Here is a 23147-nt window from a genome sequence, read left to right as displayed (position 1 = left end):
ACTTCAGTCTATGGTTTAATCGAACTGCTTATTCTCGTTAGTTTGGATAGGCTTTGATACGTCCAGAAGAATTTTGAAATAAATGGCACTTCCTGGTAACACTCTAACAACACCAAGGATTCGGCTTCTGTGCTACTAAGAACAACACATGTTTGATTCCGGGATGCCCAGAAGTTTAATCCACCACCAAAGTCCACTAATAATCTAAATTTCAACTTTAGAGTTTTGGCATCACCAACCCAGGGCAATATTTGTGATGGTATAAATCTCACGACCTCCTTCCTGCCAAGCTCCCGTATGAAACGGGTGGGAAGAGTATCAGTGTGACAAGTGAAGAGATATCGGCTTCCACATTGATACTCTCCCCTCACTCACCCGGATGCAGAGAAGTGTCACACCGCCAAAGGATGGATGACGAATGAGATACTTCGATGGACAGCCATGGTTTACTTGAGCTGGTTCTTATGGATTAAAGAATGTTCTCCGGTACTGGGCAGGGTACTTCGATGGGCTACGTTCTGCTTTCTTCCTCTCATCACTTGGGATACCACTGCTTTCAGGCAAGGCTATCGGCAGTCTCAATTATGATATTGCCCTTTATCCAACAGAGGAATTTGGACCGGAGACTCTGTCTGGCACTATCAGTGCTTTGGGCTCTACATTCACTTGTTATGTTAAGACACTGTACTCCACAACATATTCGTGCAAAATTGGCCAAATCTCTCTTAATACCATTGTTAGACTATATGGTGATGTTCTTTTCGGTCTAGTTTCTAGAGGAAATGGAAAAAGGCTCAATCTAGTATTCAACGCAGTTACCAGGTATGTGCACAACTTAAGGAAATTTGACCATTTATCCGTTTATAGAAATGCCTTATTGGGATGTAGTTATACTGATCATCTAATTTCAAGAATTTTCATTCAAACATATAATATACTGAACCCGATCGCTAAGGTAAGCTAATATTTTTTTCAATTTTACTCGATTATCTCGTACCAATTTGCAAATTTTCCCAAGATATCGCTCGAATTATTATTTTAAAGGAATCATTTCGTTTCCGTGCAATCAAATGTTGGAATTGTTTATCGGCAAATTGTAGGAGTGAAAGAAATTCAAATACTTTTAAGGACAAGATTCAAGAGTCATTTTAATCGGAGCTGAAGGGTACAATGGTATTGATCAAACGACAATTAAGCGTAACATAGTTAGTCATATACATCGAATATAATTAGGTGATTACTTATGTAGTTATGATTAGGGGTGGAGGAAATTCGCGGCAAAATTTTCAAAATTTCGCGGACAGCCAATTCAGAAAATCTGAAAATTCGCGGCAATTTCGCGGTAAATTATATTTCGGTCCAAAAAATAAAAAAAGACAATGTAGATTCCATATTTATTTAAATTGTTAAGTTTATTAATTTCAAATTATTTTTTTATTATTTCTTTGCATTACTGGTCAAAAGCACTTGGTTGGTCAATTTTTTCCCGTCAACTTTTGGCGCTGGGAAGTTGATTAAATTGTACTGGCTGACACTACGTTCAGCATCTACCGAGTTTCCAGGAATAGACAGATGTTTCACCGCTATAAGAGCTGAGGAGAGCGGTCAACCAAAACGTGAGTGAATCGGCATTTTCCTGTATTTCCGTAACGGCATGTTCGTAGGCCGATAGATCATCCTGTATCATAGACTTGTTGATTGCACATTCTGAAATTCCATCGAACAGGTCATCAACAGACAAAAACTTCGCTAGCTGCGAATCCAGTAATCGGACCGATCGTAAAAACTGTTGGCAGAATCGCGAAGTAGGTGTCGAGTATTATTGCTTCATCTTATTCGACGCTTCGGCCAAATTGACTTTTCCCGTCAAACAATTATTGGTGCAATCGATTAATTCATTTATTTAGGATAAACTTTCCAAAAGAATCCATATTTTTTACGTCTCTAACTATTTTTAAAATTGGAAATAAAAACAAAATTGTTTTTCAATTCCGGACTTTGCACTTGAAACAAAATCGGGACGCCAAAAAATGCGTTGTTTGTCGAGTTGGTATTGACCTGGGAGGGAGCTCTCGATACAACACATCAAATTAATTATATACTGTCGTCATGCAACATGTAAATTTTCAACAAGAAAGAACAATCAACGTAGGAGCCACCTGAAAAGACTAAATTCATTTTTGCGTGTTATTGTTGTTATATTGCCTTCAAAAATTTGCTTGCCGAGAGTTTCGTTTTCGGCTCACACTGACAGCTAGATTTCGGCTCGGCTTGACACAGACATTTTTCGTATCTGTTTCTCCCTCCCAGGTATTGACTAGGTCAAGAAATCGACTGAGGCAATAGATTGGAATAAAATTATTGACAAGAAAGGTTGATTTCGCGGTTTTTCGCGAAAATGTTTAAATTTCGCGGATTTCTCGGCTTCCGCGAAATCGCGAATTTCCACCACCCCTAGTTATGATCATTGTAAATAAATAAATAAATAGTATTTAGTGCAGCTACGCAAATATGACTAATGTTGACCATCTTGACATAATAAAAATGCATTCGATTGATTTTAATATTGTTGATTTAAGCCTTCTAAAATAAGGCGAAACATGATTTTTGTGACTGTGACTGTGATTTTTGTAAGCTGTGACTTTTCTTGAATCGTTTGTTTCAGCATTCTGAGAGCAAAATCAATGCATGCACTACTCTTCGGCCTTAGATAGCCACTAAGTGGTGCTCCGGAATAGAACTGTATACCAGTGATGAAATTCCTCCGGAAGTTCTTCCTGGAATTCCTCCGGGAGTTCCTTCAGGAATTTCTCCGGGAGTTTTTCCAGGAATTCCTCCGGAAGTTTCTCTAGGAATTTCTCCAGAAGCCCCTCCAAGAATTTTTCCAGGAGTTCCTCCAAGAATTCCTCAGTTCCTCCAGGAATTCCTCCGGGAGTTTCTCCAGGAAATCCTCCGTAAGCTCCTCTAAGAATTTCTCCGGGAGTTCCTCCAAGAATTCCTCAGTTCCTCCAGGAATTCCTCCGGAAGTTCCTCCAGGAGTTAATCCAGAAGTTCCTCCAAAATTTCTCCGCGAGTTCCTCCAGGAATTCTTCCGGGAGCTCCACCAGGAATTCCTCTGGGAGCTCCTCCAGGAATTCTTCCGGGAATTTTCCCAAAAGTTCCTCTGGGATTTCCTCCAAGAGTTCCTCCAAAAATTTCTCCGGGAATTCTTCCAAGAATTCTTTCGGAAATTCCTCCAAGAATTTCTCCTGGAGCTCCTCCAAGAATTTCTCCGGAAGTTCTTCCAAGGATTCATCCGAAAGTGCCTCCGGGAGTTTCTCCAGAAATTTCTTTGGAAGTTTCTCCAAGAATTCCTCCAGGAATTCGTCCGGGAGCTCCCGGAGTTCCTCCAGGAATGCCTTCGGGGGTTCCTCCAGGAATTCCTTCGGGAGTTCCTCCAGGAATTCTTTCAGGGTCTCCTCCAGGAATTTCTCCGGAAATTTCTCAAAGAAATTCCTCCGGAAGTTTCTCCAGGAATTCCTTCGGAAGTTCCTCCCCCTCACTCGATGGAGGAACTGGTTTGTCTAATCAGTTTCTTCGTTTTTATTTCAATATTTTATTTATAAAAACTCACTGCTTTCTAGTACGTTAAATAAAGTCGCAACTTTCTAGGGCGAATTTCTAGAATTGATTACATTTCCAGATGTTCCAGAGTTTCTGAAGCACCACTTACTGTCAGCTTGGGGTCAATGCATGGTTTTTGCAAAATTCCGGAGATTCTGGAGGACCACTTAGTGGAATTTGGCTCTCACGTTGCTAGAGCAAATGGTGTATAAAAAGTCACTGAGTGCTCCGGAACTTCCTTGAATCACATGAAGACTATACCGGCTCAATTTGTTGTCCTTGCAATGTTTTTGCTCTCACAATGCTACAATAAGGGATCTTTGAAGTCGTGGTTTTCTAAGACGGAATTTTACAATTTTCCACTTCCCCGGATTGTAGCGTAGCGGTATTCCGAATTATGGTTAATGTTCTGCGTTTATATATTTCTATAAGAAAATAATCAAAAGTAGGAAACGAACAGTAAAATAATCTCACAACCAATGCAATAAATGAACCCAATTCATTTCCTGCAAGAAAGTTCACCGCCAGAATTTCTCGTTCACTCACTTGGCGCGCTGTGTTATGATCTCGCAAAACATGCGCTTGGAACCGTTGGGATTGAGTAAAATCTCCCATCAGGACCACTTGTCGTTACATTGTTATTAGAAAGAAATCGGAGTAAGAATTGAGCAGAGCTAGCTAGATGCCAAATATTTGAGAGGGAAAAGGATGAAACTACTGACTAATTCAAACGGTAATCGGGAACTGATCTCTGAAAAGATCGGTATTCGATTTCCGGTACGGATTCCTAGACTAAGATCGCGACCTATCTGAGGAAACTCAAGTTCTGTCTCGTCCACTTTGTTCTGACCCGTGGAAGAGGCAGGAGTGTGAAGATTTTCTTTAATTAGTTCCGTCGAGGTAGAAAAAAAACGTGAATAGTGTCTTGTGTATCAGTGTACTAATTAACTAATATTTTATTCGCAGTTTTGTCCCCGCACTAATCGCCTCCCGCTCGCCACACCGTGCCCATTACGTCTTTGCCACGCTCTTGACCCCAAGTGCCAGCTTCAAAGGATTTCTGACTGCCGGCCGAAGTCAGAAGGGAGTTGCGCCGTTGTATCGCACTCCGGAAGAGCGATTTCCCGCCGGAAATTCATCGTACCGACGACGGTACCTTTACGGTGGCATAATCTAGCCGTTTATTGGGTGTAGTCTGTGTCTGTCTGCGCGACGCGACGAAGAGGAGAAGCGGATTGAAAGAGAGCCGGTAAAGAAGAGAGGGCAAGCAGAAATCCAACTGTAAGTAAGCCCAACAAATGAGTCAAGCCCGACAAATGTTTTGGTTTGAGTGAAGCTTTGGGATAGATACTGTTTAAAAAAGCCGTTAGTAGTGAGAAGAAATCCGCACAGTTAGTTTTAGATAGTAGAGCATAAGGGAGGAGAAATCAAATAGAGAAATATGTAGATAATGTGGGTACCCGATTAGAAATAGTTCCTGTTAATAAATGTGATGCTAAAGTTTTCTCGTTTCTCTAAATGTAATTGTTATAACTCAGCCGATAAGGTCCCGCAATTAAGTGCAATGGTCATAAGAGGTTTTTCACGTTTCGTTCGTTTCCTTTTGATGTAGTTTTGTTGAATGTTTGTTACTCCACGTCGGACTGCTTGGGAATATCAGTCCTCCATTTTTGTCCTGAAGCGTGTCAGGGTTTGTGTTGGGAAGAACTTTTCCGGCGATGAAACTGGTCGACTAAGTGCACTCGTAATCGGTAGGAGGTTAGGTTTTCGAATACTTTTTGAGTTGGTTAGTAAGTGGAGTCTGGAGTACCTGGATAGCATTCGGCATCTGCTAGGATACGCGATAGATTTAAACAGAACTCGCCCTGAGGTTTGAGTTTGCCGGGCACTAAGAACGACAAGTGGTCCTCCCTGGAGGTGGCGCATAAACCATTTGTTTTTAAAATCATTTTAGCGTCCCTAGATAGGTAGCCTTGCCAGGCCAGGCTACAAATTGGCGCCCAACTGCAGGTTTCTAATTTTCGTAATTGAATATTTTTTGTTGATTGTGATATTTTTTTTATTGGGTTGTGTAAGTCTTGTTCGTTTCAGTTTGCATTAAAAAAAATCTTAAAAACCTCTTTTCTATATTTAGAAATCACTGTGACTGTCCAGATATTTAGTGTATTTTCGTGCTGCATTACTAAAGTTGTTTCTATAGGTAGGTAGCATGCTGGATTTTATAGAAGATATGTGTTAAATAGTGTTTTTCCTTACCTTCCGGCAGGTAAATATGAGACCAAAACAACAAGAAGCTGCAACCGTGTCTACGTTGTTGACCAACGATATACGGATTGAGGACTACCAAAAACGACCAGATTTTGAAGATTTTTCTATGGATGTGGATACAAATCATTCTAACGGATTGTAAGTTAAGGTAATTAAGGTAAGTTAAATTCCGATGACATACCGAGTATCGAATTTTTCCTAATTTATGATTTCCCTTTTTAGGTTCAATCAGACGCACCATCGTGCATGTGATTTGGTTCTAGCGATGCATATGCGGATGATCGCTAATCATGACCAAGGAGCTGATAGAACGGACGACTAATTTGCATGCCGATTCAATTCTAATACTAAGAGAAATAACATTCTATCTCAAAACACAGTTATGTTCTGAAACTTTTGGAGAGCCACTTATTGACCATCCGGAGTCGATGAGTGTTCTATGCATTGATTTTGCTCTCACATTACGTCAACAATCGATTTATAAAAATCGCAGCTTCAAACGACGAACTTGTTCTACTGACCACTACTCGCTTATTGCTGAATGAAGAAGACTTCTATGTACTGCACAGGCCACCACGGCCTTAGTCGGAGAAAATGAAATAATTAAACTATACTTATTATGCTTGGAATGTATTGAAAAGTGTTTCCTCCACGGGGAACTTGTCCTTGAACAGAATTTCTGAGATCAGCACGTCTGGTGGTCCTAAAACAGTAAGAATCAATATGGTGATGCAATTTCTAGAAGTTCGATAGCCATACTGATACCGAAATCCAAGACCAGTATTACCGAACCAGGACATGTCACTGGAAATCCGGATTTCCCGGACATCAGCACGATAAAGAAGAAAATTCGGAATCGAATGAGCCCAAAACTGTTGAAATCGGTTGAAAATTGCATAAGATACAAGCATTTCAGTTTCGTGGGTACCCGGGTACCCTGCTGGCCATTTAAAGGGTAAAAAAAGTAGGAACCCCTTCCTCCACCCCTCCTTGATCAAAACTTCCGTTAACCACTACAATCGATTTTAATCGTCATTATTGTGGATCTAACAGAGTTTCAACGTCTTGCTATGATAAATCCAGGGCTGACAATAGTCATTCTCGTCGTATGAAGAAAGCGAAAAAAAATTCGTCTTCGTCATAACATTGCACGACGCAACACCTATTCGTTTTCTTCGCGCCGCATGTGTACCACGACGATAGTCGCGCAGCCAAAAGTTAAGACGATTTTCGTCGCCACTTCTTCACACATTTGGTTGCACGTCATTGTAGGCGGACTGGTTAAAAACATAATAGCGTTTAATTCCACCACTTGATTATACCTTAGACAGATGCGCATTCCGACCTCAACGAGAAGATTGTAGCGTTGCAGTTTGCACACCAGGCCATCATGTTATACATTATCGAAAGCCTTATTGACATCGAGTATGGTGGATGTTTTAGAGACAGACTTGTTCCGTCTGAGGTCGTTGGCAACACGGTTCAGTTGGTGCATGATCGTCCGCGACGGAAACCAAACTGTTCCTCGAGCAAGATGTTGCAATGTACTGCAGACTCAAGTAGCCGACTGTAAATTGCCTTTTCGAATAGCTTGGATAACCCCAAGAGAAGGCTGATGGGATGCGGATGGCTTTCGCTGATTTCCAGGACGATGAGAAGTAGCTAAGCCGGAGATTGAGCAGTAGCTAAAGGTGCTCGAAGAACAGAGTACTCATATGTTTGAATTCGAGAATCAGGATGCTGTCGAAGCCTGGGCCTCCATGCTTTTCGAGGATTTGATATAGGCCGTCAATTCGCTAGCTGAGGTCTCCAACTCCTCCGAGAAGTCGTTTTGAATAAGATGGATGTTGTTAGCATGCTCGTTATTGGCAGCTTCGTGTGGGTTGACGATGTTTTGTCCACATTTGTGTGAGATGACAAAATGACGACCTTCTCTGTAGGAGTTATCAAGCGATCCTTAGCAAATGTTGTCTAATGGGATCAACGATGCAATGGGCCGAGGTTTGGATTTTAGAGTTTTGATCAATTTCCAGCTTAGCACAGTATGGAAGAGCGCAAATCTTATTGGAGAAATCGCTATTCCTGAGTTCCACCATTCTGGCGTAGGTGATTTTTGTCAAGCGATTGCAACGTGTCTTAAGCGCATGCAGCCCAGTACGCTGGTACTGCATCTAAATGATTTGGTTTTGAATTTTGACTACAAGCAACAATGAATTAATGGTCAGAACTTACAATTGTTGTGTTGCACATTTTTTTCCTATCCCAATTTGTTTTATTTATTACAATCAGCACTTTTCCCTTTCTATTAAGTAACTTTTCAAATCGTTTCAATCATCGCAGCAAAGACGGTTCAATTTTGTGCTAAGAACAACCACCACTGGTCGAAAATGTCTAGCTCTTATAATTTTCTTAGAAACATAAGAAAAACTTCCCAGAAGCTTTTTAATGCTTCTATCCCAAAAGCGTCTACTTTGGGTTAGTCTTGGCAGAACTGTACGAGCAAAAAATAAACGACCGGCCTGGCCACTCCTATACCAACCGCTGCTGGCGCTGGTTTATGCTTCTTTCGTGTGTATGACATTTTGTCACTTTGTTTTTGACTCAACCGCCCATACACGTCTCCTGTTTCCATTCCGCCGTCCATCATCACCCAACTTCTGCCAACTCAACTCAAACTTGGCAGCAGAAGATTACAATTTAATTTTAACTGACACAGACGAGATGGCTTCGAGTTCACGGCGACTTGGTACCAAGTCGTGAGCAACGAGCTAAGAATGCACAGCCGTGATCAAAAGATAGAACAATTACGTGAAATGCATTCAGCGGCTCAACATCTCCGGAACAATCGGCCCAAACTATCATTCATCTGCCTTCGTCAATCGCAGTCATTCAATCAACAGCAAACCGGATCAGCCCATCACAAGATTGACGATGAAAATTGCGCCACGGTCGGTTGTCCGCGCCCATTTCGAACGGCCGGGGCAACGAGAGGCAGCGACAACGACAAAGGATGGACAGCCTAATTTAGTCGTTGACCTTGTTTTCCGATTATAACGATGTGCTGCTGCCGCCGCCGGCTGAAATTCGACAGCGGGAATCCGATTTGCCGTGACGAACGTGTGCGATTGGCGTCTGTTGGCTAAGAGATTGCTTTGACATATCAGGGGCAGGGTACGGGCATCATCGTCATCCGATTAATGGCTTGAATTGACGGTTGAATCAATTTTACAAATAATGTCACTGGGGAATTCACGTCTTTTTCGAGCAGCATCTATCACTCGGCCATACTTTTCTTAAATCAGAAAAAAAGGCAATCTGGAAACAGGAATTAAAAGCGAAGAAACCGATAGTTACCCTATGCATTTAAGTGGATATGAACCAGCTATTTTATTTAACTGTTATGCATTCGACTTCGTGGAGCGGGAAGTAATTGATTACTTTCTGGTTTCCTCGAATATCGATCATTCGATTGTTGTTCGAGATAGGAATTTCCATTCGTTGCATTTCCGCGCACTAATGCAGCAACGAAAGGGAAAGAACGCCGAGCCATGGAATTGGCAGTCGTGTGATGCAAGAAGGGATAATGCCCAAATCCTCGCAACATGAACGCCCTTTTGCTGGAGCCATCCCTATAATGGTAGACATGGGAATTCATGCTCGATTTTTCTTGGATAGCGATTTTTAGGGAGTTCTACCGACAGACCCCATCCGCTTACATCGTAACTGGAAGATGCGGGGAGAAGCTTTCGGGAAAGTTTTTCGGAAATCGTGTTCTTGTATAATTTATTTTCCGAAATGCACTTCTTCTCGGTTCGAAAGTGGCAGAGCGCTCCACGAGGGATGGAAGGTTTTACATACATACATGCTTCTACCGGTTATAACAAGCATTTGCTCTTACGGATAGATGCTTCCCACGTGGAGCTGGAGCAGCGGGATGGTCGGATTTTATTTGCCCCAAGCGGAGCAGTAACACGGAATGGCGTTACATGTAAAACTGCTATAACTCTGGAAAGAAGCATTTTATGTGAATTTTAAACTCGGATTCTAACCAATGAGCTTAAACTAGAGGATGGTCGTAAAGGGCCGAATGCACGTGAGATTTAATTGCATTTTGTATAAAGAACTTTAACGATTCTAGACTGATCCTCACATGAAAAAGTTAGTATTTTTATTTGAAATCTTAAGCTTCATTAGGCGATGAAAAACTTATTTATTTCATTGGAGTTTATATGGAGGCGACACGTGCATCAGGCGATATCAAGATCTATATGGGCAACTTCATGGCGAAGATTGGATCCGATCTTCAGGCGCATCGTGGAACCTTATAGTCCTTGGAGAAATGAGCGATTCTGGAGAGCTGTTCGCAAAATTCTAAAGTAAAACAACTGTAAGGGAGTGTCTCCGGTTGTGTGCCACCCTCCATTACTTTTGCAGGGCTGTTACAAACTAGTCGAATTTCAATCCGCGAAATCCGCGACTGGCAAATTGAAATCCACGACTGTAGAAACAAATCCGCGACAAACAAAAATATAGTTTTTTACTTCAAAACACGTTTGCGAAATGCAAAATTTCAATATTTTTGCTTCTAATCTATTGGCATATTCGTCGATAGAAAAGAAAATGAAAGAACATTCGCTAATTTATGTAATACCCAAAACTGCATAGTTAACGCTTCAACCATATCACGAGCCACAGAAAAGTGCAGTGTGCAGTGTTGAGCTATGCCCGAAAGAAATTCATTTTTTAATGTTTCCGGGAAACCCTCCATTCTAATCGATGTTGTATAGATACATTTAGTTATAGGTTGGTTGGGTAGATGGCAGTCTGTTGTCATAGGTAAATACCAGTTAGATCAAGGGTTATATTTGAATTATAGTTTTTAATACGCTAGTTTTTTGACGTAGGACTTACGTCTCTCTTTACTATACCGGGTGTCATTTCAAAATATTCAAATCGACCGCGTTACGCTGTGTTGAAAGATTTTAAACTTTGATAGCGTTCGTCTCAGTGGACGAATTTCTGCGGTAAGCCCCTCAATCGACAGATTTCAAGTATGCCTTTCATGTCCATGCTTGATAAGACCCGAAAAACTTGTTTCAATAGGCATGAAACTGTTTTCAATGAAAAACATTGAGATCAAGGGAACCTACAAATATGGGTACCGCATAATTCTTGCATCATTCCATTACCACGTTCTGATTGGTGCAGACACCAGCGAATGAGCAGCCGCTGGGTCTGCCGAGAAGCCATAAAATAGCGCAACGCGATTTTTTCCTTTCATTCTGACCGGGACAAGCGAAGCAACCGCATCATCGATTGAACAGCACTCATACCTTTTAGCAGGGAATGAAGTCATCGAAGCCACCATCATCAGCCGAAACCTAGCCAGTACAGCAGCAGTCCACCCTACAGACCTGGCAAAGCAGCAATGCTGAGCAGATACCGGCAGCAGCAGCAGAGTCGAGCCGAGACCGGCCGGCATCGGTGATGAGCCGAGACAGGCTGAAGAAAAGCCACATGATGCAGCATGTATGTCCAAAAAACAAACGGTTCTTCAGAGAGCCAATAATAGAGATCAATATCAATGCTTTCAATACCCTTCGGGATAGAAATTGTACTTGGGTGCCAAATCCAATATTCTAGAGATAAAATTTTATGCGTGATTTTCATAAATAGCGTCAAAACTAACAGTAGATAATTTTTCTGATTTAACCGCGAAGTGGACGAAGGACTTCGCTTGACCATGCCTTTAAAGATTCATAAGATGTCCAAATCTCTCACATAATCTTATTTGGATAAAGAAAACACCGATTACAGCTAAAACATTAATAAACTATCAATCGATTTTTCATCAAATGTTGGATTTTTTGGCATTGATCAAGAAATATCTAGATAAACATTGTTTGCTACTGACCGCACACAAAGCGAACGTGACTGAATGATCGTCCCATGTTACCAATTCTAAATCTTATCACCCGAAATCCCATGTCCGGGTGTTTCCTTTCTTCTACTACTAACAATGTTGTCTCAGAAAAGAACACGTACTTCCCACCTGAACTGCAATCCTAAGCTCGCTTGCCCGGCTTATTGGCCTGTATCTAGCGAAAAGTCCCGTTAGGAAATAGACGCCAGCAGCGAGCAACAAGCGTAGAAAAGAAGAAACCCTTCTCGAACGCGTTGATGATGATGACGCTTTGGCTGACAAAGAAGCGGGATACAAGACACTAGCTGATTGGCCCACCAATTGGGAAGCAGGGAAGATTCAAAATAAGGTATAAAAGAAAAGTGCATTCGCTCGCAGAGCATTCAGTCTTTTTTATACCACCACTAGAAATTCGCAGTTATTTGAAAAGATCGTTTTCTTACTTTTTGCACTTAGCCGAAGCAAACAGCGTTTTTCAAGGCTCTAAGGGTCGATTTCTTCACCTCCGCTTAGGCCTTAAACCATGTTTAGGCGTATGGGTAAGCACCGCTTAAGAGTTAAGCGGAGGTGAAGAAATTGGCCCTAAGAGTTAAAAATAATGTTCTCCTTCAGTCGCTATCGCACGGATTAGAAGACCCTCCAGTGGAAGGGCTGAGATACAGTCTACATCCCCTGCTGAGCCAACTTGTGGTTTATTTCAGGCAGTCCTTCAGTGGGAAGGTTGTCACTGTCAAGGCTAATATTTCGTGACCGGACAGATACTTCCTAAATTTTTTTTGATGATTCTTGTTCAAGGAAGATTTGATTTCTGTGTCGGTTTGATGAGAAGATTTTGCCAGGGAATGGTATGCAATGCCGATTATTTATCCAAAATAGTTGATGTGAGAAATTTGGACATATTATGTATCTTAAAGGCATGGTCAAGTCAAGTCCTACTTCCACTTAGTGGTTATGTCATAGACATTACCCACTGTTCGTCTTTTGTTATATTGCTCATTAAAATTGTTATAATAATGGTTGGGCTGTTATCGCCGATTTTTTATACAAATTAGGTGACGTGAGAGATTTGGATATATTATACATCTTTAAAGGCATGGTCAAGTCAAGTCCTATGTCCACTTAGCGGTTATGTCACAGACATTACCCACTGCTCGTTTTTTTTTTCTAATATCTACCATCGTTTTACAAGAGCATGGACGCACCAATAATCCGTCCGGCTATTTATTGATCAGTCATTGGATTTTGCACTTCCATCAATCCGCCAGTTAGGAACTAAGACAATTTCTTCAAAAGCAAGCGACATAGCTCTGCAGAGGCCCGAACAAAGCTTGACAAATCTGATTTAAAAGCACTCAGGCGAAATGATACCAGATGCGGACAGGAACGGTTCTAAGACCTACGAATTTTTAAAAACTTGGATAATGTTCACGATTTAAAAAATGATGTCATTACCCCTACGTATGAGATAATGGATGGGGATTGCTAATTTTATATAACACGGCAGACTCGACACGTTGTTCATTTGCCGGAAGAGCATCAAGCAAAGATAACATGCACTAGAGGTACCAAAAGAGACCGTAGGTAGGCTTCATAGTAGGTCGCGTACAGGATGGTGTTTTGCAATTGAAGTAGACCTGAGGGTACTAAACTTCAGTGCGCTTTTTAGCAGTTGGCCCAGTTTTAACTGAGTACGTAAGAGTTAATGAATCTATATCGGAGTAAAGCTTAGTAAGTGGAAATAGTTAGATTCTGCCCCTACATGTGCTAACTAGTTCGTAAGTAAGTAGTCTCCCAAACTAAGGAGGGACTTGCTAGGATCTAGCGATTAGCCATCTATAGTGAGCAATAGTGAGCATTACAACGCCGTATGTGCTATCCATCGTAGGAGTCTTTTGGAGTCTCAAGGCTCAAGTTCAGTCAGACAGTTTGTTCCAACTAAGTAATCACGAATAAACTCTCAATGGACATAAGAACAGCGATGAATTTTGAAGCACAGGTAATGGAACAAAAACACATTGAACTGAAAAAAAACTAGCCTACACAAAGTTATTGGAATACGTAATAAAACAAAGGACGAATATCGAATGGTTTGAATGATGCCTGCAATAGTGGGAGTCATTAAGCATGGTACAAAACTTGATGCAACTGATGGTCGAGCAATGAAAAAAAAACCTATATCTATCGTTCCACCGACGATATTCGGATTTCTGAATATCGCCCCAACCATTGACATGCGATCTGATCCTTTCTCAACAAAAAGAGAGAGGTCGAACAATCCACAAGGACTTTCTGTTTGACAGTTAATATTGCCGAGGATGACAAAAGCGTGGCATTCCCAACCTAGACCTCAATCCTTCAGCAGCAAGAGACACTCGAGGATGCAGATGAACCAGGTTCCCACCACCCTAGGATAAGGAGTTATGGAACCCCAGGATTCTAGTCCTCAGGTAGAAGCCGGAACCGCGGGAACTCTATCATGCCATTTTTTGCCTATCTTATTAGTGTTTTTGTGTTTTTTTTTTCTCTACCAAATTTAATCCGTACAATAATTTTAATGTGACAATTTTAATTCAAAATAACTGGCGAAGCCCTTGGTTGGCTCACAAGGCGGCCCTTCTGGTCCGGCCTTCCTCTTAATTTAAATTGCTATTATATGTACCCTGCTATTGGCGGGACCCAAGGTTGGCTCGCGAAAGGAATCCTTCTGATTCCTTTTCTCATTGGTGTTGAACCGAATATTATAAATCAAAAACACATAAATTAAGACAGCTTCGATCAGCTATCAGTTCCGCCCCGTCAGTTGCATGTGTGAGTATTAATGCGTTTGATCCAACTTTATCGTCGACCCTCTATGCAGCGCAAGTAATCATAATTGTAATTCCGAACTTAGTGGCACAAAAGTTCTAGGCAATAAAATAAATAATTCTCGGCATTTCAGTAATCTATAAATGCAATTCGACAGACTTTCTATTAGTCCACTTAAACCAACATCCATACGACGATTGAAAGGTTATTCGAATACCATGTGTTTTGATCTTTGACGGATTGCTTAAACTGCAAACGCCCAAATAATCGACATGTTGAATTTATCCTAAAATTAAATAAGGAAAATCGCGATTTTCGCGAGAGTGTAGTTATAAATCCGCGATTTTCGCGACAATGCACTATGGTCCAGGATACAGATTTACGCGGAAAGATGAATTTTACGGTAAAACTATATTTTTTAGAAAAAACTGTTGTTCTACAAAATTTTTCGAAATAGTAAGGCCATCATTATGGTTTTACCAAAAAATAGGGTGGCCTATCATATAAAAAAAATTAGAAAATATTTTTTTTATTTCTTGGAATATTGACATGTTATGTTCTACGAAGTTGTAGCGTAGCTTATTCCAATCAATTTTGCTAAAAAACTTTTTCTGTTGCTCTTAAGTTGGCTGATTTAGGTAAAAATTTCTACCTAATTGGATTAGGGTGTACCTCAAAAAAACAGTATTTTTGATCTCATTTTTTTGTTTTAGATTTTTTGAAAAAGTCGTCTTCGGGTGACCTGTAGAGCCCGAAAATATGCAACTTTTGATGGGTAAATATGCACAATATCTTTTTCCGATCAAAAGTTATAATCGTTTTTCTGTCAAAATTACATTTTTTTCATAAGTTGATATCTCCGGTTAGGGCAGACCAAAAAAATATGTTTACACGGCATTTGAAAGATAAATTAATATTCTTTATTATGTCAAAAAATTGGGGATATGTTATTTTTTTATCTCAAGTTTTACCAATTTTACTAAAATCATGTTTTTTCAAATAAATTAATATAACTCGACAACGGAAAAAGATACAGACGATATTCTTATAGCAAAACACGCGTTTTGAAAAGTTTTATCATTATCATCGTATTGCAAGATTTACGAGAAAAGATGCATTTTCGATCTGAAGCATACTTTTAAGAAACAAAATTTGTTCTACAAAGTTGCTCTGGATACTTGGGCCCTTCTTATGGCGTTACCGAAAAATAGGGTGGGCCATTTTATAAAATGTAAAATTTTCATTTTTTTATTTTGCGGAATATTGACGTAAAATGTTCTAAGAAGTTGAAGCGTAGCTTTTCCAATCAACTTTGCTATATAAACTTTTTATGTAGCTCTTAAGCTCACTTGTTTAGAGTAATTTTACTTACCAGGATTAGGGTGTCCCTCAAAAAACAAGATTTATGATCTGCTCATTTCATTTTTTATTTTTGGGGCTTTTGCTTTTGCGTGTTTTGCTATAAGAATATCGTCTGTATCTTCTTTCGTTGTCGAGTTATATTAATTTATTTGAAAAAACATGATTTTAGTAAAATTGGTGAAACTTGAGATAAAAAAATAAGATATACCCAATTTTTTGACATAATGAAAAATATTAATTTCTCTTTTAGATGCCGTGTAAACATATTTTTTTGATCTGCCCTAACCGGAGATATCAACTTATGAAAAAAATATAATTTTAACAGAAAAATGATTATAACTTTTGATCGAAAAAAGATATTGTGCATATTAACCCATTAAAAGTTGCATTTTTTTGAGCTCTGAGACGACTTATTCGAGAGATCTGAAACAAAAAAATTAGATCAAAAATACTGTTTTTTTTTTTAGGTACACCCTAATCCAATTAGGTAAAATTGCTCTAAATCAGCCAGCTTAAGAGCTACAGAAAAAGTTTTTTTAGCAAAATTGATTGAAATTAGCTGCGCTACAACTTTGTAGAACATAACATGTCAATATTCTGAGAAATAAAAAAAAAATTCTAATTTGTTTTATATGATGGGCCACCCTATTTTTTGCTAGAACCATAATGATGGCCTTACTATTTCGAACAATTTTGTAGAATATCAGTTTTTTTTCTAAAAAATATACATTTTGGCGTAAAATTCATCTTTCCGCGTAAATCTGTATTCTGGACCATAGTGCAATGTTTGAAAGAACCACGATTTTCGCGACTGGAAGGGTGAATCCGCGACAAATCCGCAAAATTCGCGAAAAACGCGAAAATCGCGAAATCCGCGACTGTTGAAACAGCCCTGCTTTTGGCGCTTAACAGATACGACAAATATCAACAAAGTTGTAGTTTGACAGCGCACTTAATCAGAGACAATACCGAAGAAAACACACGCATATAGACCAATGCAAGATCTTGATCTAACCTCACTTATTTGACAGTTCACAGAGCTTGTTTACAAGGTGTTAGAAGAAAAATCGATGAGGAGAAAATTAAAATTCATATTTTTAGTTTAAAATTGCTACGATCCGAATATTTCAATGATATTCTTTGCATTCAGCATGAAATCAATTGCAAAGGACATCTACATGCGAATAAAATGACGAAACAATTTTATCGGAAGCTTCTCCCGGTCCCGGTGAAAAAGCTCTGTGAACTGTCAACCTACGTCATCATGCACTGGTCTATTGTTTCTTGCTGCGAACAAACAAAAAAATATGTTTGTGTTTCTAATTTTTGTCATTTTTCATGTCCAATAACCGAAGCAAAACATTGCAAAGTGGTGAGTATTATACTTTGTGATTTAGACAAATTAAGTTGTACTAATTCCAGTGAAATGTTCGTATTTTGTAAATTTTCTGAACAAAAGAAAAATGTTTACCAGGAATGGACCACTTAATAGTGCTGTCCAATGAGAGCTTGAAGTAGCTCGAAGTTTCTCCCTGTCCTGCCATGCCCATTTGTTGACAAAAAAGAACGAGCAGGACGGGAACAGCTTCGAGCTACTTCGAGCTGCTCATTGGACAGCACTAATGTGATGTGTGTCGAGGCATAAAATGGAGAAATATAGCTGTGGATGATAGCGTAACATTTCAACAGCATTATTTTTGAGAATTTTTGTGAACTTCCAGTCATGTCGACGCCAAAAAATCACCCGAATCAAGCGGAAACAATTTCAATGCACTCAGCGATGCCACCACACGATGTTTAAGCGACGAGCTGTCCATCAATTCCGCCATCAAGGCATGCTAACTTCCTCGTAGCAGCTTGGGACGCTATGTGAGGTGCTTGAAAATAGAATTTGACGATATCTCGGACGTGGAGGAAGGCGTTTTGTTGCAATTCGCAGCCTATGAACTCCATCCAATACTGTATTTTTTGCCTTTGTCGTGCAACAAAGTTGATCCAAAGAGCTGTCATTTCACTCCAGAAAAAACGAATCTTTTTATAGAAGGCTCAGGGAACCATCGTGTTATATACCAATCGACTCAGCTCAACGTCTGTCTGCCCGTGTGTATGTGGGAGAAAAGTGAGAAGTAAGAATTGGGAACTAAGAAGTAAGTAGCGAGAAGTGTGAAGTAAGAAGCGAAAAGTGAGAAGTGAAATATGAAAGTGAGCGAGAAGGAAGTAAGAAGTGAGAAATGAGAAGAGAGGAGTGTGAAGTGAGAAATGAAAAATGATAAGTGAATAGCGAAAAGTGTAAAGTAAAATGTGAGAAGTGGGTGAGGAGTAAGTGACAAGTGAGAAATGAGAAAGAAGGAAAGAGAAATGAGAAGTAAGATCTAATAAGTAAGTTGCGAGATGTGTGTAGTGATAAGTGGGAGGGGAAAAGCATAGCATAGTATAGTTACTAGGGTGGTTCAAAAAATCGATTTTGCTCCACAGTGCTCATCTGATTCTTTACCATGTTCTGAGTGTCCTCTGAAAATTTGAGCTCATTTGGATTAAAACTGATTTAGCACAAGCTGTTTCAAGTTTGCTTGCAAATTAGTATGGGGAAATTTATTTTTTCATTGTACTGGTTATGACGTTTCCCCATTAAGCGCAAGTTAAAAGAAAACCTACATAGGGGTTGTACACTTATTACGTAAGCAATTTTTCTGGGTTTTTCGACCCCCCCTCCCTCCTGGTAAGATTTTCTTCATACAAATCTCGCTTAACTTTTCAAAAGGACCTAAGTAACATTTTTTTCATGAATTAATTTGAGTACTGCAATCAAAAGCTTTCATGTTTTTCTGTTGATTACGCTATTCAAATTAATTCATGAAAAAAATGTTACTTAGGTCCTTTTGAAAAGTTAAGCGAGAAATGAATTTTTATTTATATGGAGCGTAAGATATTGACCGACCCCCCTCCCCCCATAAGTGCTTACGTAATATGTGTACGGCCCCATAGCTAAAAGAGATACTCAACAGCTTTCACCCAACGCATGTTGCATGTTGATTAATTGTCCCAATAATTAGTAATCGATTTTAAGACAGGTTGCGAATCTTTAGTCATGATCGTTAAACTTCTTTGAGGGCATCACTGAAATGTGCAGTGCAACATAGCAGCCTGAATTTGTGTGTGCTATCTTTCGCGCCACGAGCAGCAATGTTGCCTGTTGATGAGTTATGCAATTAGCTCCAGAAAACCACGGTATAGATTAAATTAGTTACAGTGCAAAAAAGGGAAGAGAACAGTGGGAAGTGAGAAATTAGATACACAAGATTCTGTTTTTATACGATTTTTTTTTCGCTGGTGTTTTTGATTGTATGACCCCAAGTAGCACACATGTCCCACATAGATTACTGCAACGGATATGCGACTTGATTTGGTCACTATCAAGTTGCTGCAACCATTTTAGTCTGACTTGTGCTGCTCGGGACTTCAATTCTCGGGTACTTATTCAAAAGGACGAATGTGATTTTGTAAACAAAGATTCAAACGTCGATTTGTCCAATCTGATAGCACTCCCACGCAAACCATTACCACAAACAGGTAGGGGAAGCCTTCGGCTACCTGTTGGTGGTGTTGGTGGTGCCATAAGATTTGACAAAACGACGTTTGAATCTTTGTTTACAAAATCACATACGTCCTTTTGAATAAGTACCCGAGAATTTATCATTAAAATCTTTGCAACAACAGGAAGGGTTTGTTTTCGTCTTACAGTCTTTTTGGTGTGCTGAATGATTTTTATGTATTCATCGCCGACGTTACGGTTTCTGAAGAAGGTGTGAACCAAACACCGAAACGTCGGCGATGATTACATAAAAATCATTCAGCTCATCAAAAAGACTGCAAGCCGAAAACAAACCCTTCCAGTTAATCAAAATTCTGTCGTTTACAAACATCTTTGCAACATGTTTCAATAAATCCTGGATAAATCACAGAAAAATCACATGATAATTAATATGCGTTAAACAATTACGATAAGTACAAAATTGAGAAAATGTAAATCGTGTAAAAACAGAATTTAGTGTATTAGAAGTGAAAAGTAAGAACTGGGAACAAAGAAGTAAGTAGCAAGAAGTGTGAGGTAAGAAGCGAAAGGTGAGAAGTTAAATGTGAAAGTGAGCGAGAAGGAAGTGAGAAGTGAGAAATGAGAAGAGAGGAGTGTGAAGTGAGAGATGAAAAATAAGAAGTAAGTAGCGAAAAGTGTGAAGTGAAATGTGAGAAGTGAGTGAGGAGCAAGTGACAAGTGAGAAATGAGAAAAGAGGAAAGAGAAATGAGAAGTAAGATCTAACAAGTAAGTAGCGAGAAGTGTGAAGTGATAAGTGGGAGGCGAAAAGTGAGAACAAAAAAGTGAGAAGTGAGAGAAACGAGAAATGAGAAAAAATAAGTGAGAAGTGAGAACTAAGAAGTAAATAGTGAGAAGTTCGAAGTTATAACTGAGAAGCAAAAAGTGAGAATATAAAAGTGAGAAGTGAGCGAGGAAGAAGTGAGAGGTGAGAAATGTGAAGAGGAGTGAGAAGTGAAAAATGCTAAGTGAGAAGTAAGTGAGAAATGAGAAAAGAAATGTGAGAATTGAGCAAGGAAGAAGTGAAAAGTGAGAAAAGGAAAGAGAACAATGGGAAGTGAGAAATTAGATATTAGAAATAAAAAGTAAGAAGTGAGAACTAAGAAGTATGTTGCAAGAAGCTTGAAGTGAAAAATGAGAATCAAAAAGGGAGAAGCGAAAAATGAGAAGTGAAATGTGAGAAGTGAGGGAGGAGGAGGTGAGAAGTGAGAAAGACGGATGTTTGAAGAAAAAATCAAGAAGGAAGAAAGGAACAAACAAGGAAGAAGAAAACATCAAAAAAGGAAGGAGAAGACAAACAAAAAATAAGAAAAAAAAGAGGAATAAGAAAGAAAGAGGAGGAAAGGAAAAAGAAGGAAGAAGAAAAAGAAGAAAGAGGAAAAAAAATAAGGATGAATAAGAAAAAAAGAAACAGGAAGAGAAGAGAAAAAGAGAAAAAGAGGAAGAGGTAAGAAGCAAGAAGGAGGAAAGAAACTAGAAAGAAGATGGGCAAGGTAGTTCTGGGACAAACTTTTTTTGAGTTCGGGACTTGAGATCTGCAGCTGCTTATAAGCTTTTTGTGGTACTCAAAGCTTCGATATGCATTCAATTATATCCATTATATCTCCTAAGAGGTCAACAGATATCGTAAGATAGTTTTGATTTATTCTGGGTGATCCAAAATGTCTTTGGGATCGGGATTTGAGATCTACTCTACAACTGCAGGAAAATCGTTTTACTGAAAACAATGGTTCAATATGCATTCAACTAAATCCATTACTCCTCCTAAAAGGTCAACGGATACCGTAAGATAGTTTTGATATATTCTCGGTCATCCAAACTATTCTTGAGGTGCAATCAACAGTTGTATATCATGTGGACAATTTAATAGAGGAAGCGTATGGCGAGAGTCAACGGTTCATACTGTGAGGGTGAGATATATTAAGAGTTGGGCAATCCACTTTTAGAGTGCATTGATGACAGATATGCAAATATCGTATTATGGTTTGGTGGCCAACACTAACCAGTAAATAGCAGGCCATGACTTTGCCTCTTTCCTCGTGGGACAACGAACGGAGATGCACGCGCGATTAGACAGCACACCCCGTGATAGCTCGTTCGGCAGAACTGGGACGCACATTTGGCGATCCTGCCAGGTTGATCCTGGTTGAAAATAATGAATCGCCTGTTTTGAGCGTGCTTACAGCGGCACACTAGGAGTTAACTTTCTGAAATCAGTATGGCGAAAGGCATCTAAGGTTCGATTTCTCAAAATTAAGCACCTTCATCGAGAAAATATTTGGTAGGCGTAGTAGCGGACACCATCCTTCATAACCGGTACCAAATATTTTTTCATGAAAAGTTCCTTATTTTGAGAAAACCCACGTTAGACGTCTTTCGCCATACAAATTTCTGGCGGTTAACTCTTGCTGGCTATTTTGCTCATATACTATAGCGCCTGGATGTGGCAGCGGCGGGTAGAAAATCAGCCACTGCCAATAATTCATTGTTTTGTAAATATCCTGTGGGCGTGATTGGGACATTTTCCATCGGTTTCGACTTTTGATGTCGAAGACGCTCTGGAAGAGCGTCGGATTGAATGATTTGCACATCGGTTTCGACTTGTAGTGTCGAAGACGCTATGGAAGTGCGACGAATTAAATGATTTGCACATCGGTTTCGACCTGTGATGTCGAAGACGCTCTGGAAGAGCGTCGGATTGAATGATTTGCATATCGGTTTCGACTTGTGATGTCGAAGACGCTCTGGAAGAGCGTCGGATTGATAAATTTGCTCATCGGTTTCGACTTGTAGTGTCGAAGACGCTCTGGAAGAGCGTCGAATTAAATGATTTGCACATCGGTTTCGACTTGTGATGTCGAAGACGCTCTGGAAGAGTGTCGAATTGAATGATTTGCTCATTGGTTTGGACTTGTAGTGTCGAAAACGCTCTGGAAAAGCGTCGCATAAAATGATTTGCGCATCGGTTTCGACTTCTGATGTCGAAGACGCTGGATTGACAAATGTGTTGTTTCTCAACGGTTTTTACTTTTGAAGAAAAAAAGTTGAAGGCATAAATGATTTGTTTTCTCATCGGTTTCGACATGTGATGTAGAAGCTGCTGTGGTAGAGAACTGGATTGAATGTTTTGACTTGTGACGTCACAGACGCTCTGGAAAAAATGTCGAAAAAAAAAGTTATTTGTTTCCTTATTGGTTTGACTTAAACGAGTTAAAATGTCGAAAGAATTCTGGAGTAGTGCCGAAGCAAATGATTTGTTTTCTCATCGGTTTCCACTTGTAATATTGAAGGTGCCAGATTGAATGATTTGTTGTTCTTATTTGTTTTGCTATCGGTTTTCTGCTTGTGTTGTCGAAGGTGCTCTGCAAGAGTATCGGATTGTTGCAGCTTTTGATGGTGAAGGTGCTGTAAAAGAGGGGCGGATTGTTCGCGTCAAAGCAACGTTAATGCGGATCAGCAAAACTCAACTATTCAAATTTGAACTTCGGAGGTGTTGTTGTGTGAGAGTACCGGACTTATTGGCTTGAGCTTGAAGGGCATAGTATGTTTGGCGAACCACCCATATTGTTTTGATTTTCCCATTGGAAGGCCATCAA

General features: G+C 39.7%; 1 long non-coding RNA gene across 1 annotated transcript in view; it reads left to right on the top strand.

Annotated features, from left to right (window-relative positions):
• Positions 1 to 5062, top strand: part of LOC134212964 (uncharacterized) — a 142009-nt gene extending 136947 nt beyond the window's left edge. Inside the window, exons 2-3 of the long non-coding RNA XR_009979379.1 lie at positions 1465 to 1616; positions 4570 to 5062. This is a non-coding gene — a long non-coding RNA (uncharacterized LOC134212964). The remainder of the gene's footprint in view (positions 1 to 1464; positions 1617 to 4569) is intronic.
• Positions 5063 to 23147: the final 18085 nt, after the last annotated feature.

The sequence above is a fragment of the Armigeres subalbatus genome, chromosome 1 (assembly GCF_024139115.2).
Source record: "Armigeres subalbatus isolate Guangzhou_Male chromosome 1, GZ_Asu_2, whole genome shotgun sequence".
Taxonomy (NCBI): Eukaryota; Metazoa; Arthropoda; class Insecta; order Diptera; family Culicidae; genus Armigeres; species Armigeres subalbatus.
The sequence above is the reverse complement of the archived record's forward strand: the minus strand, read 5'-3'. Positions and strand labels throughout refer to the sequence as shown.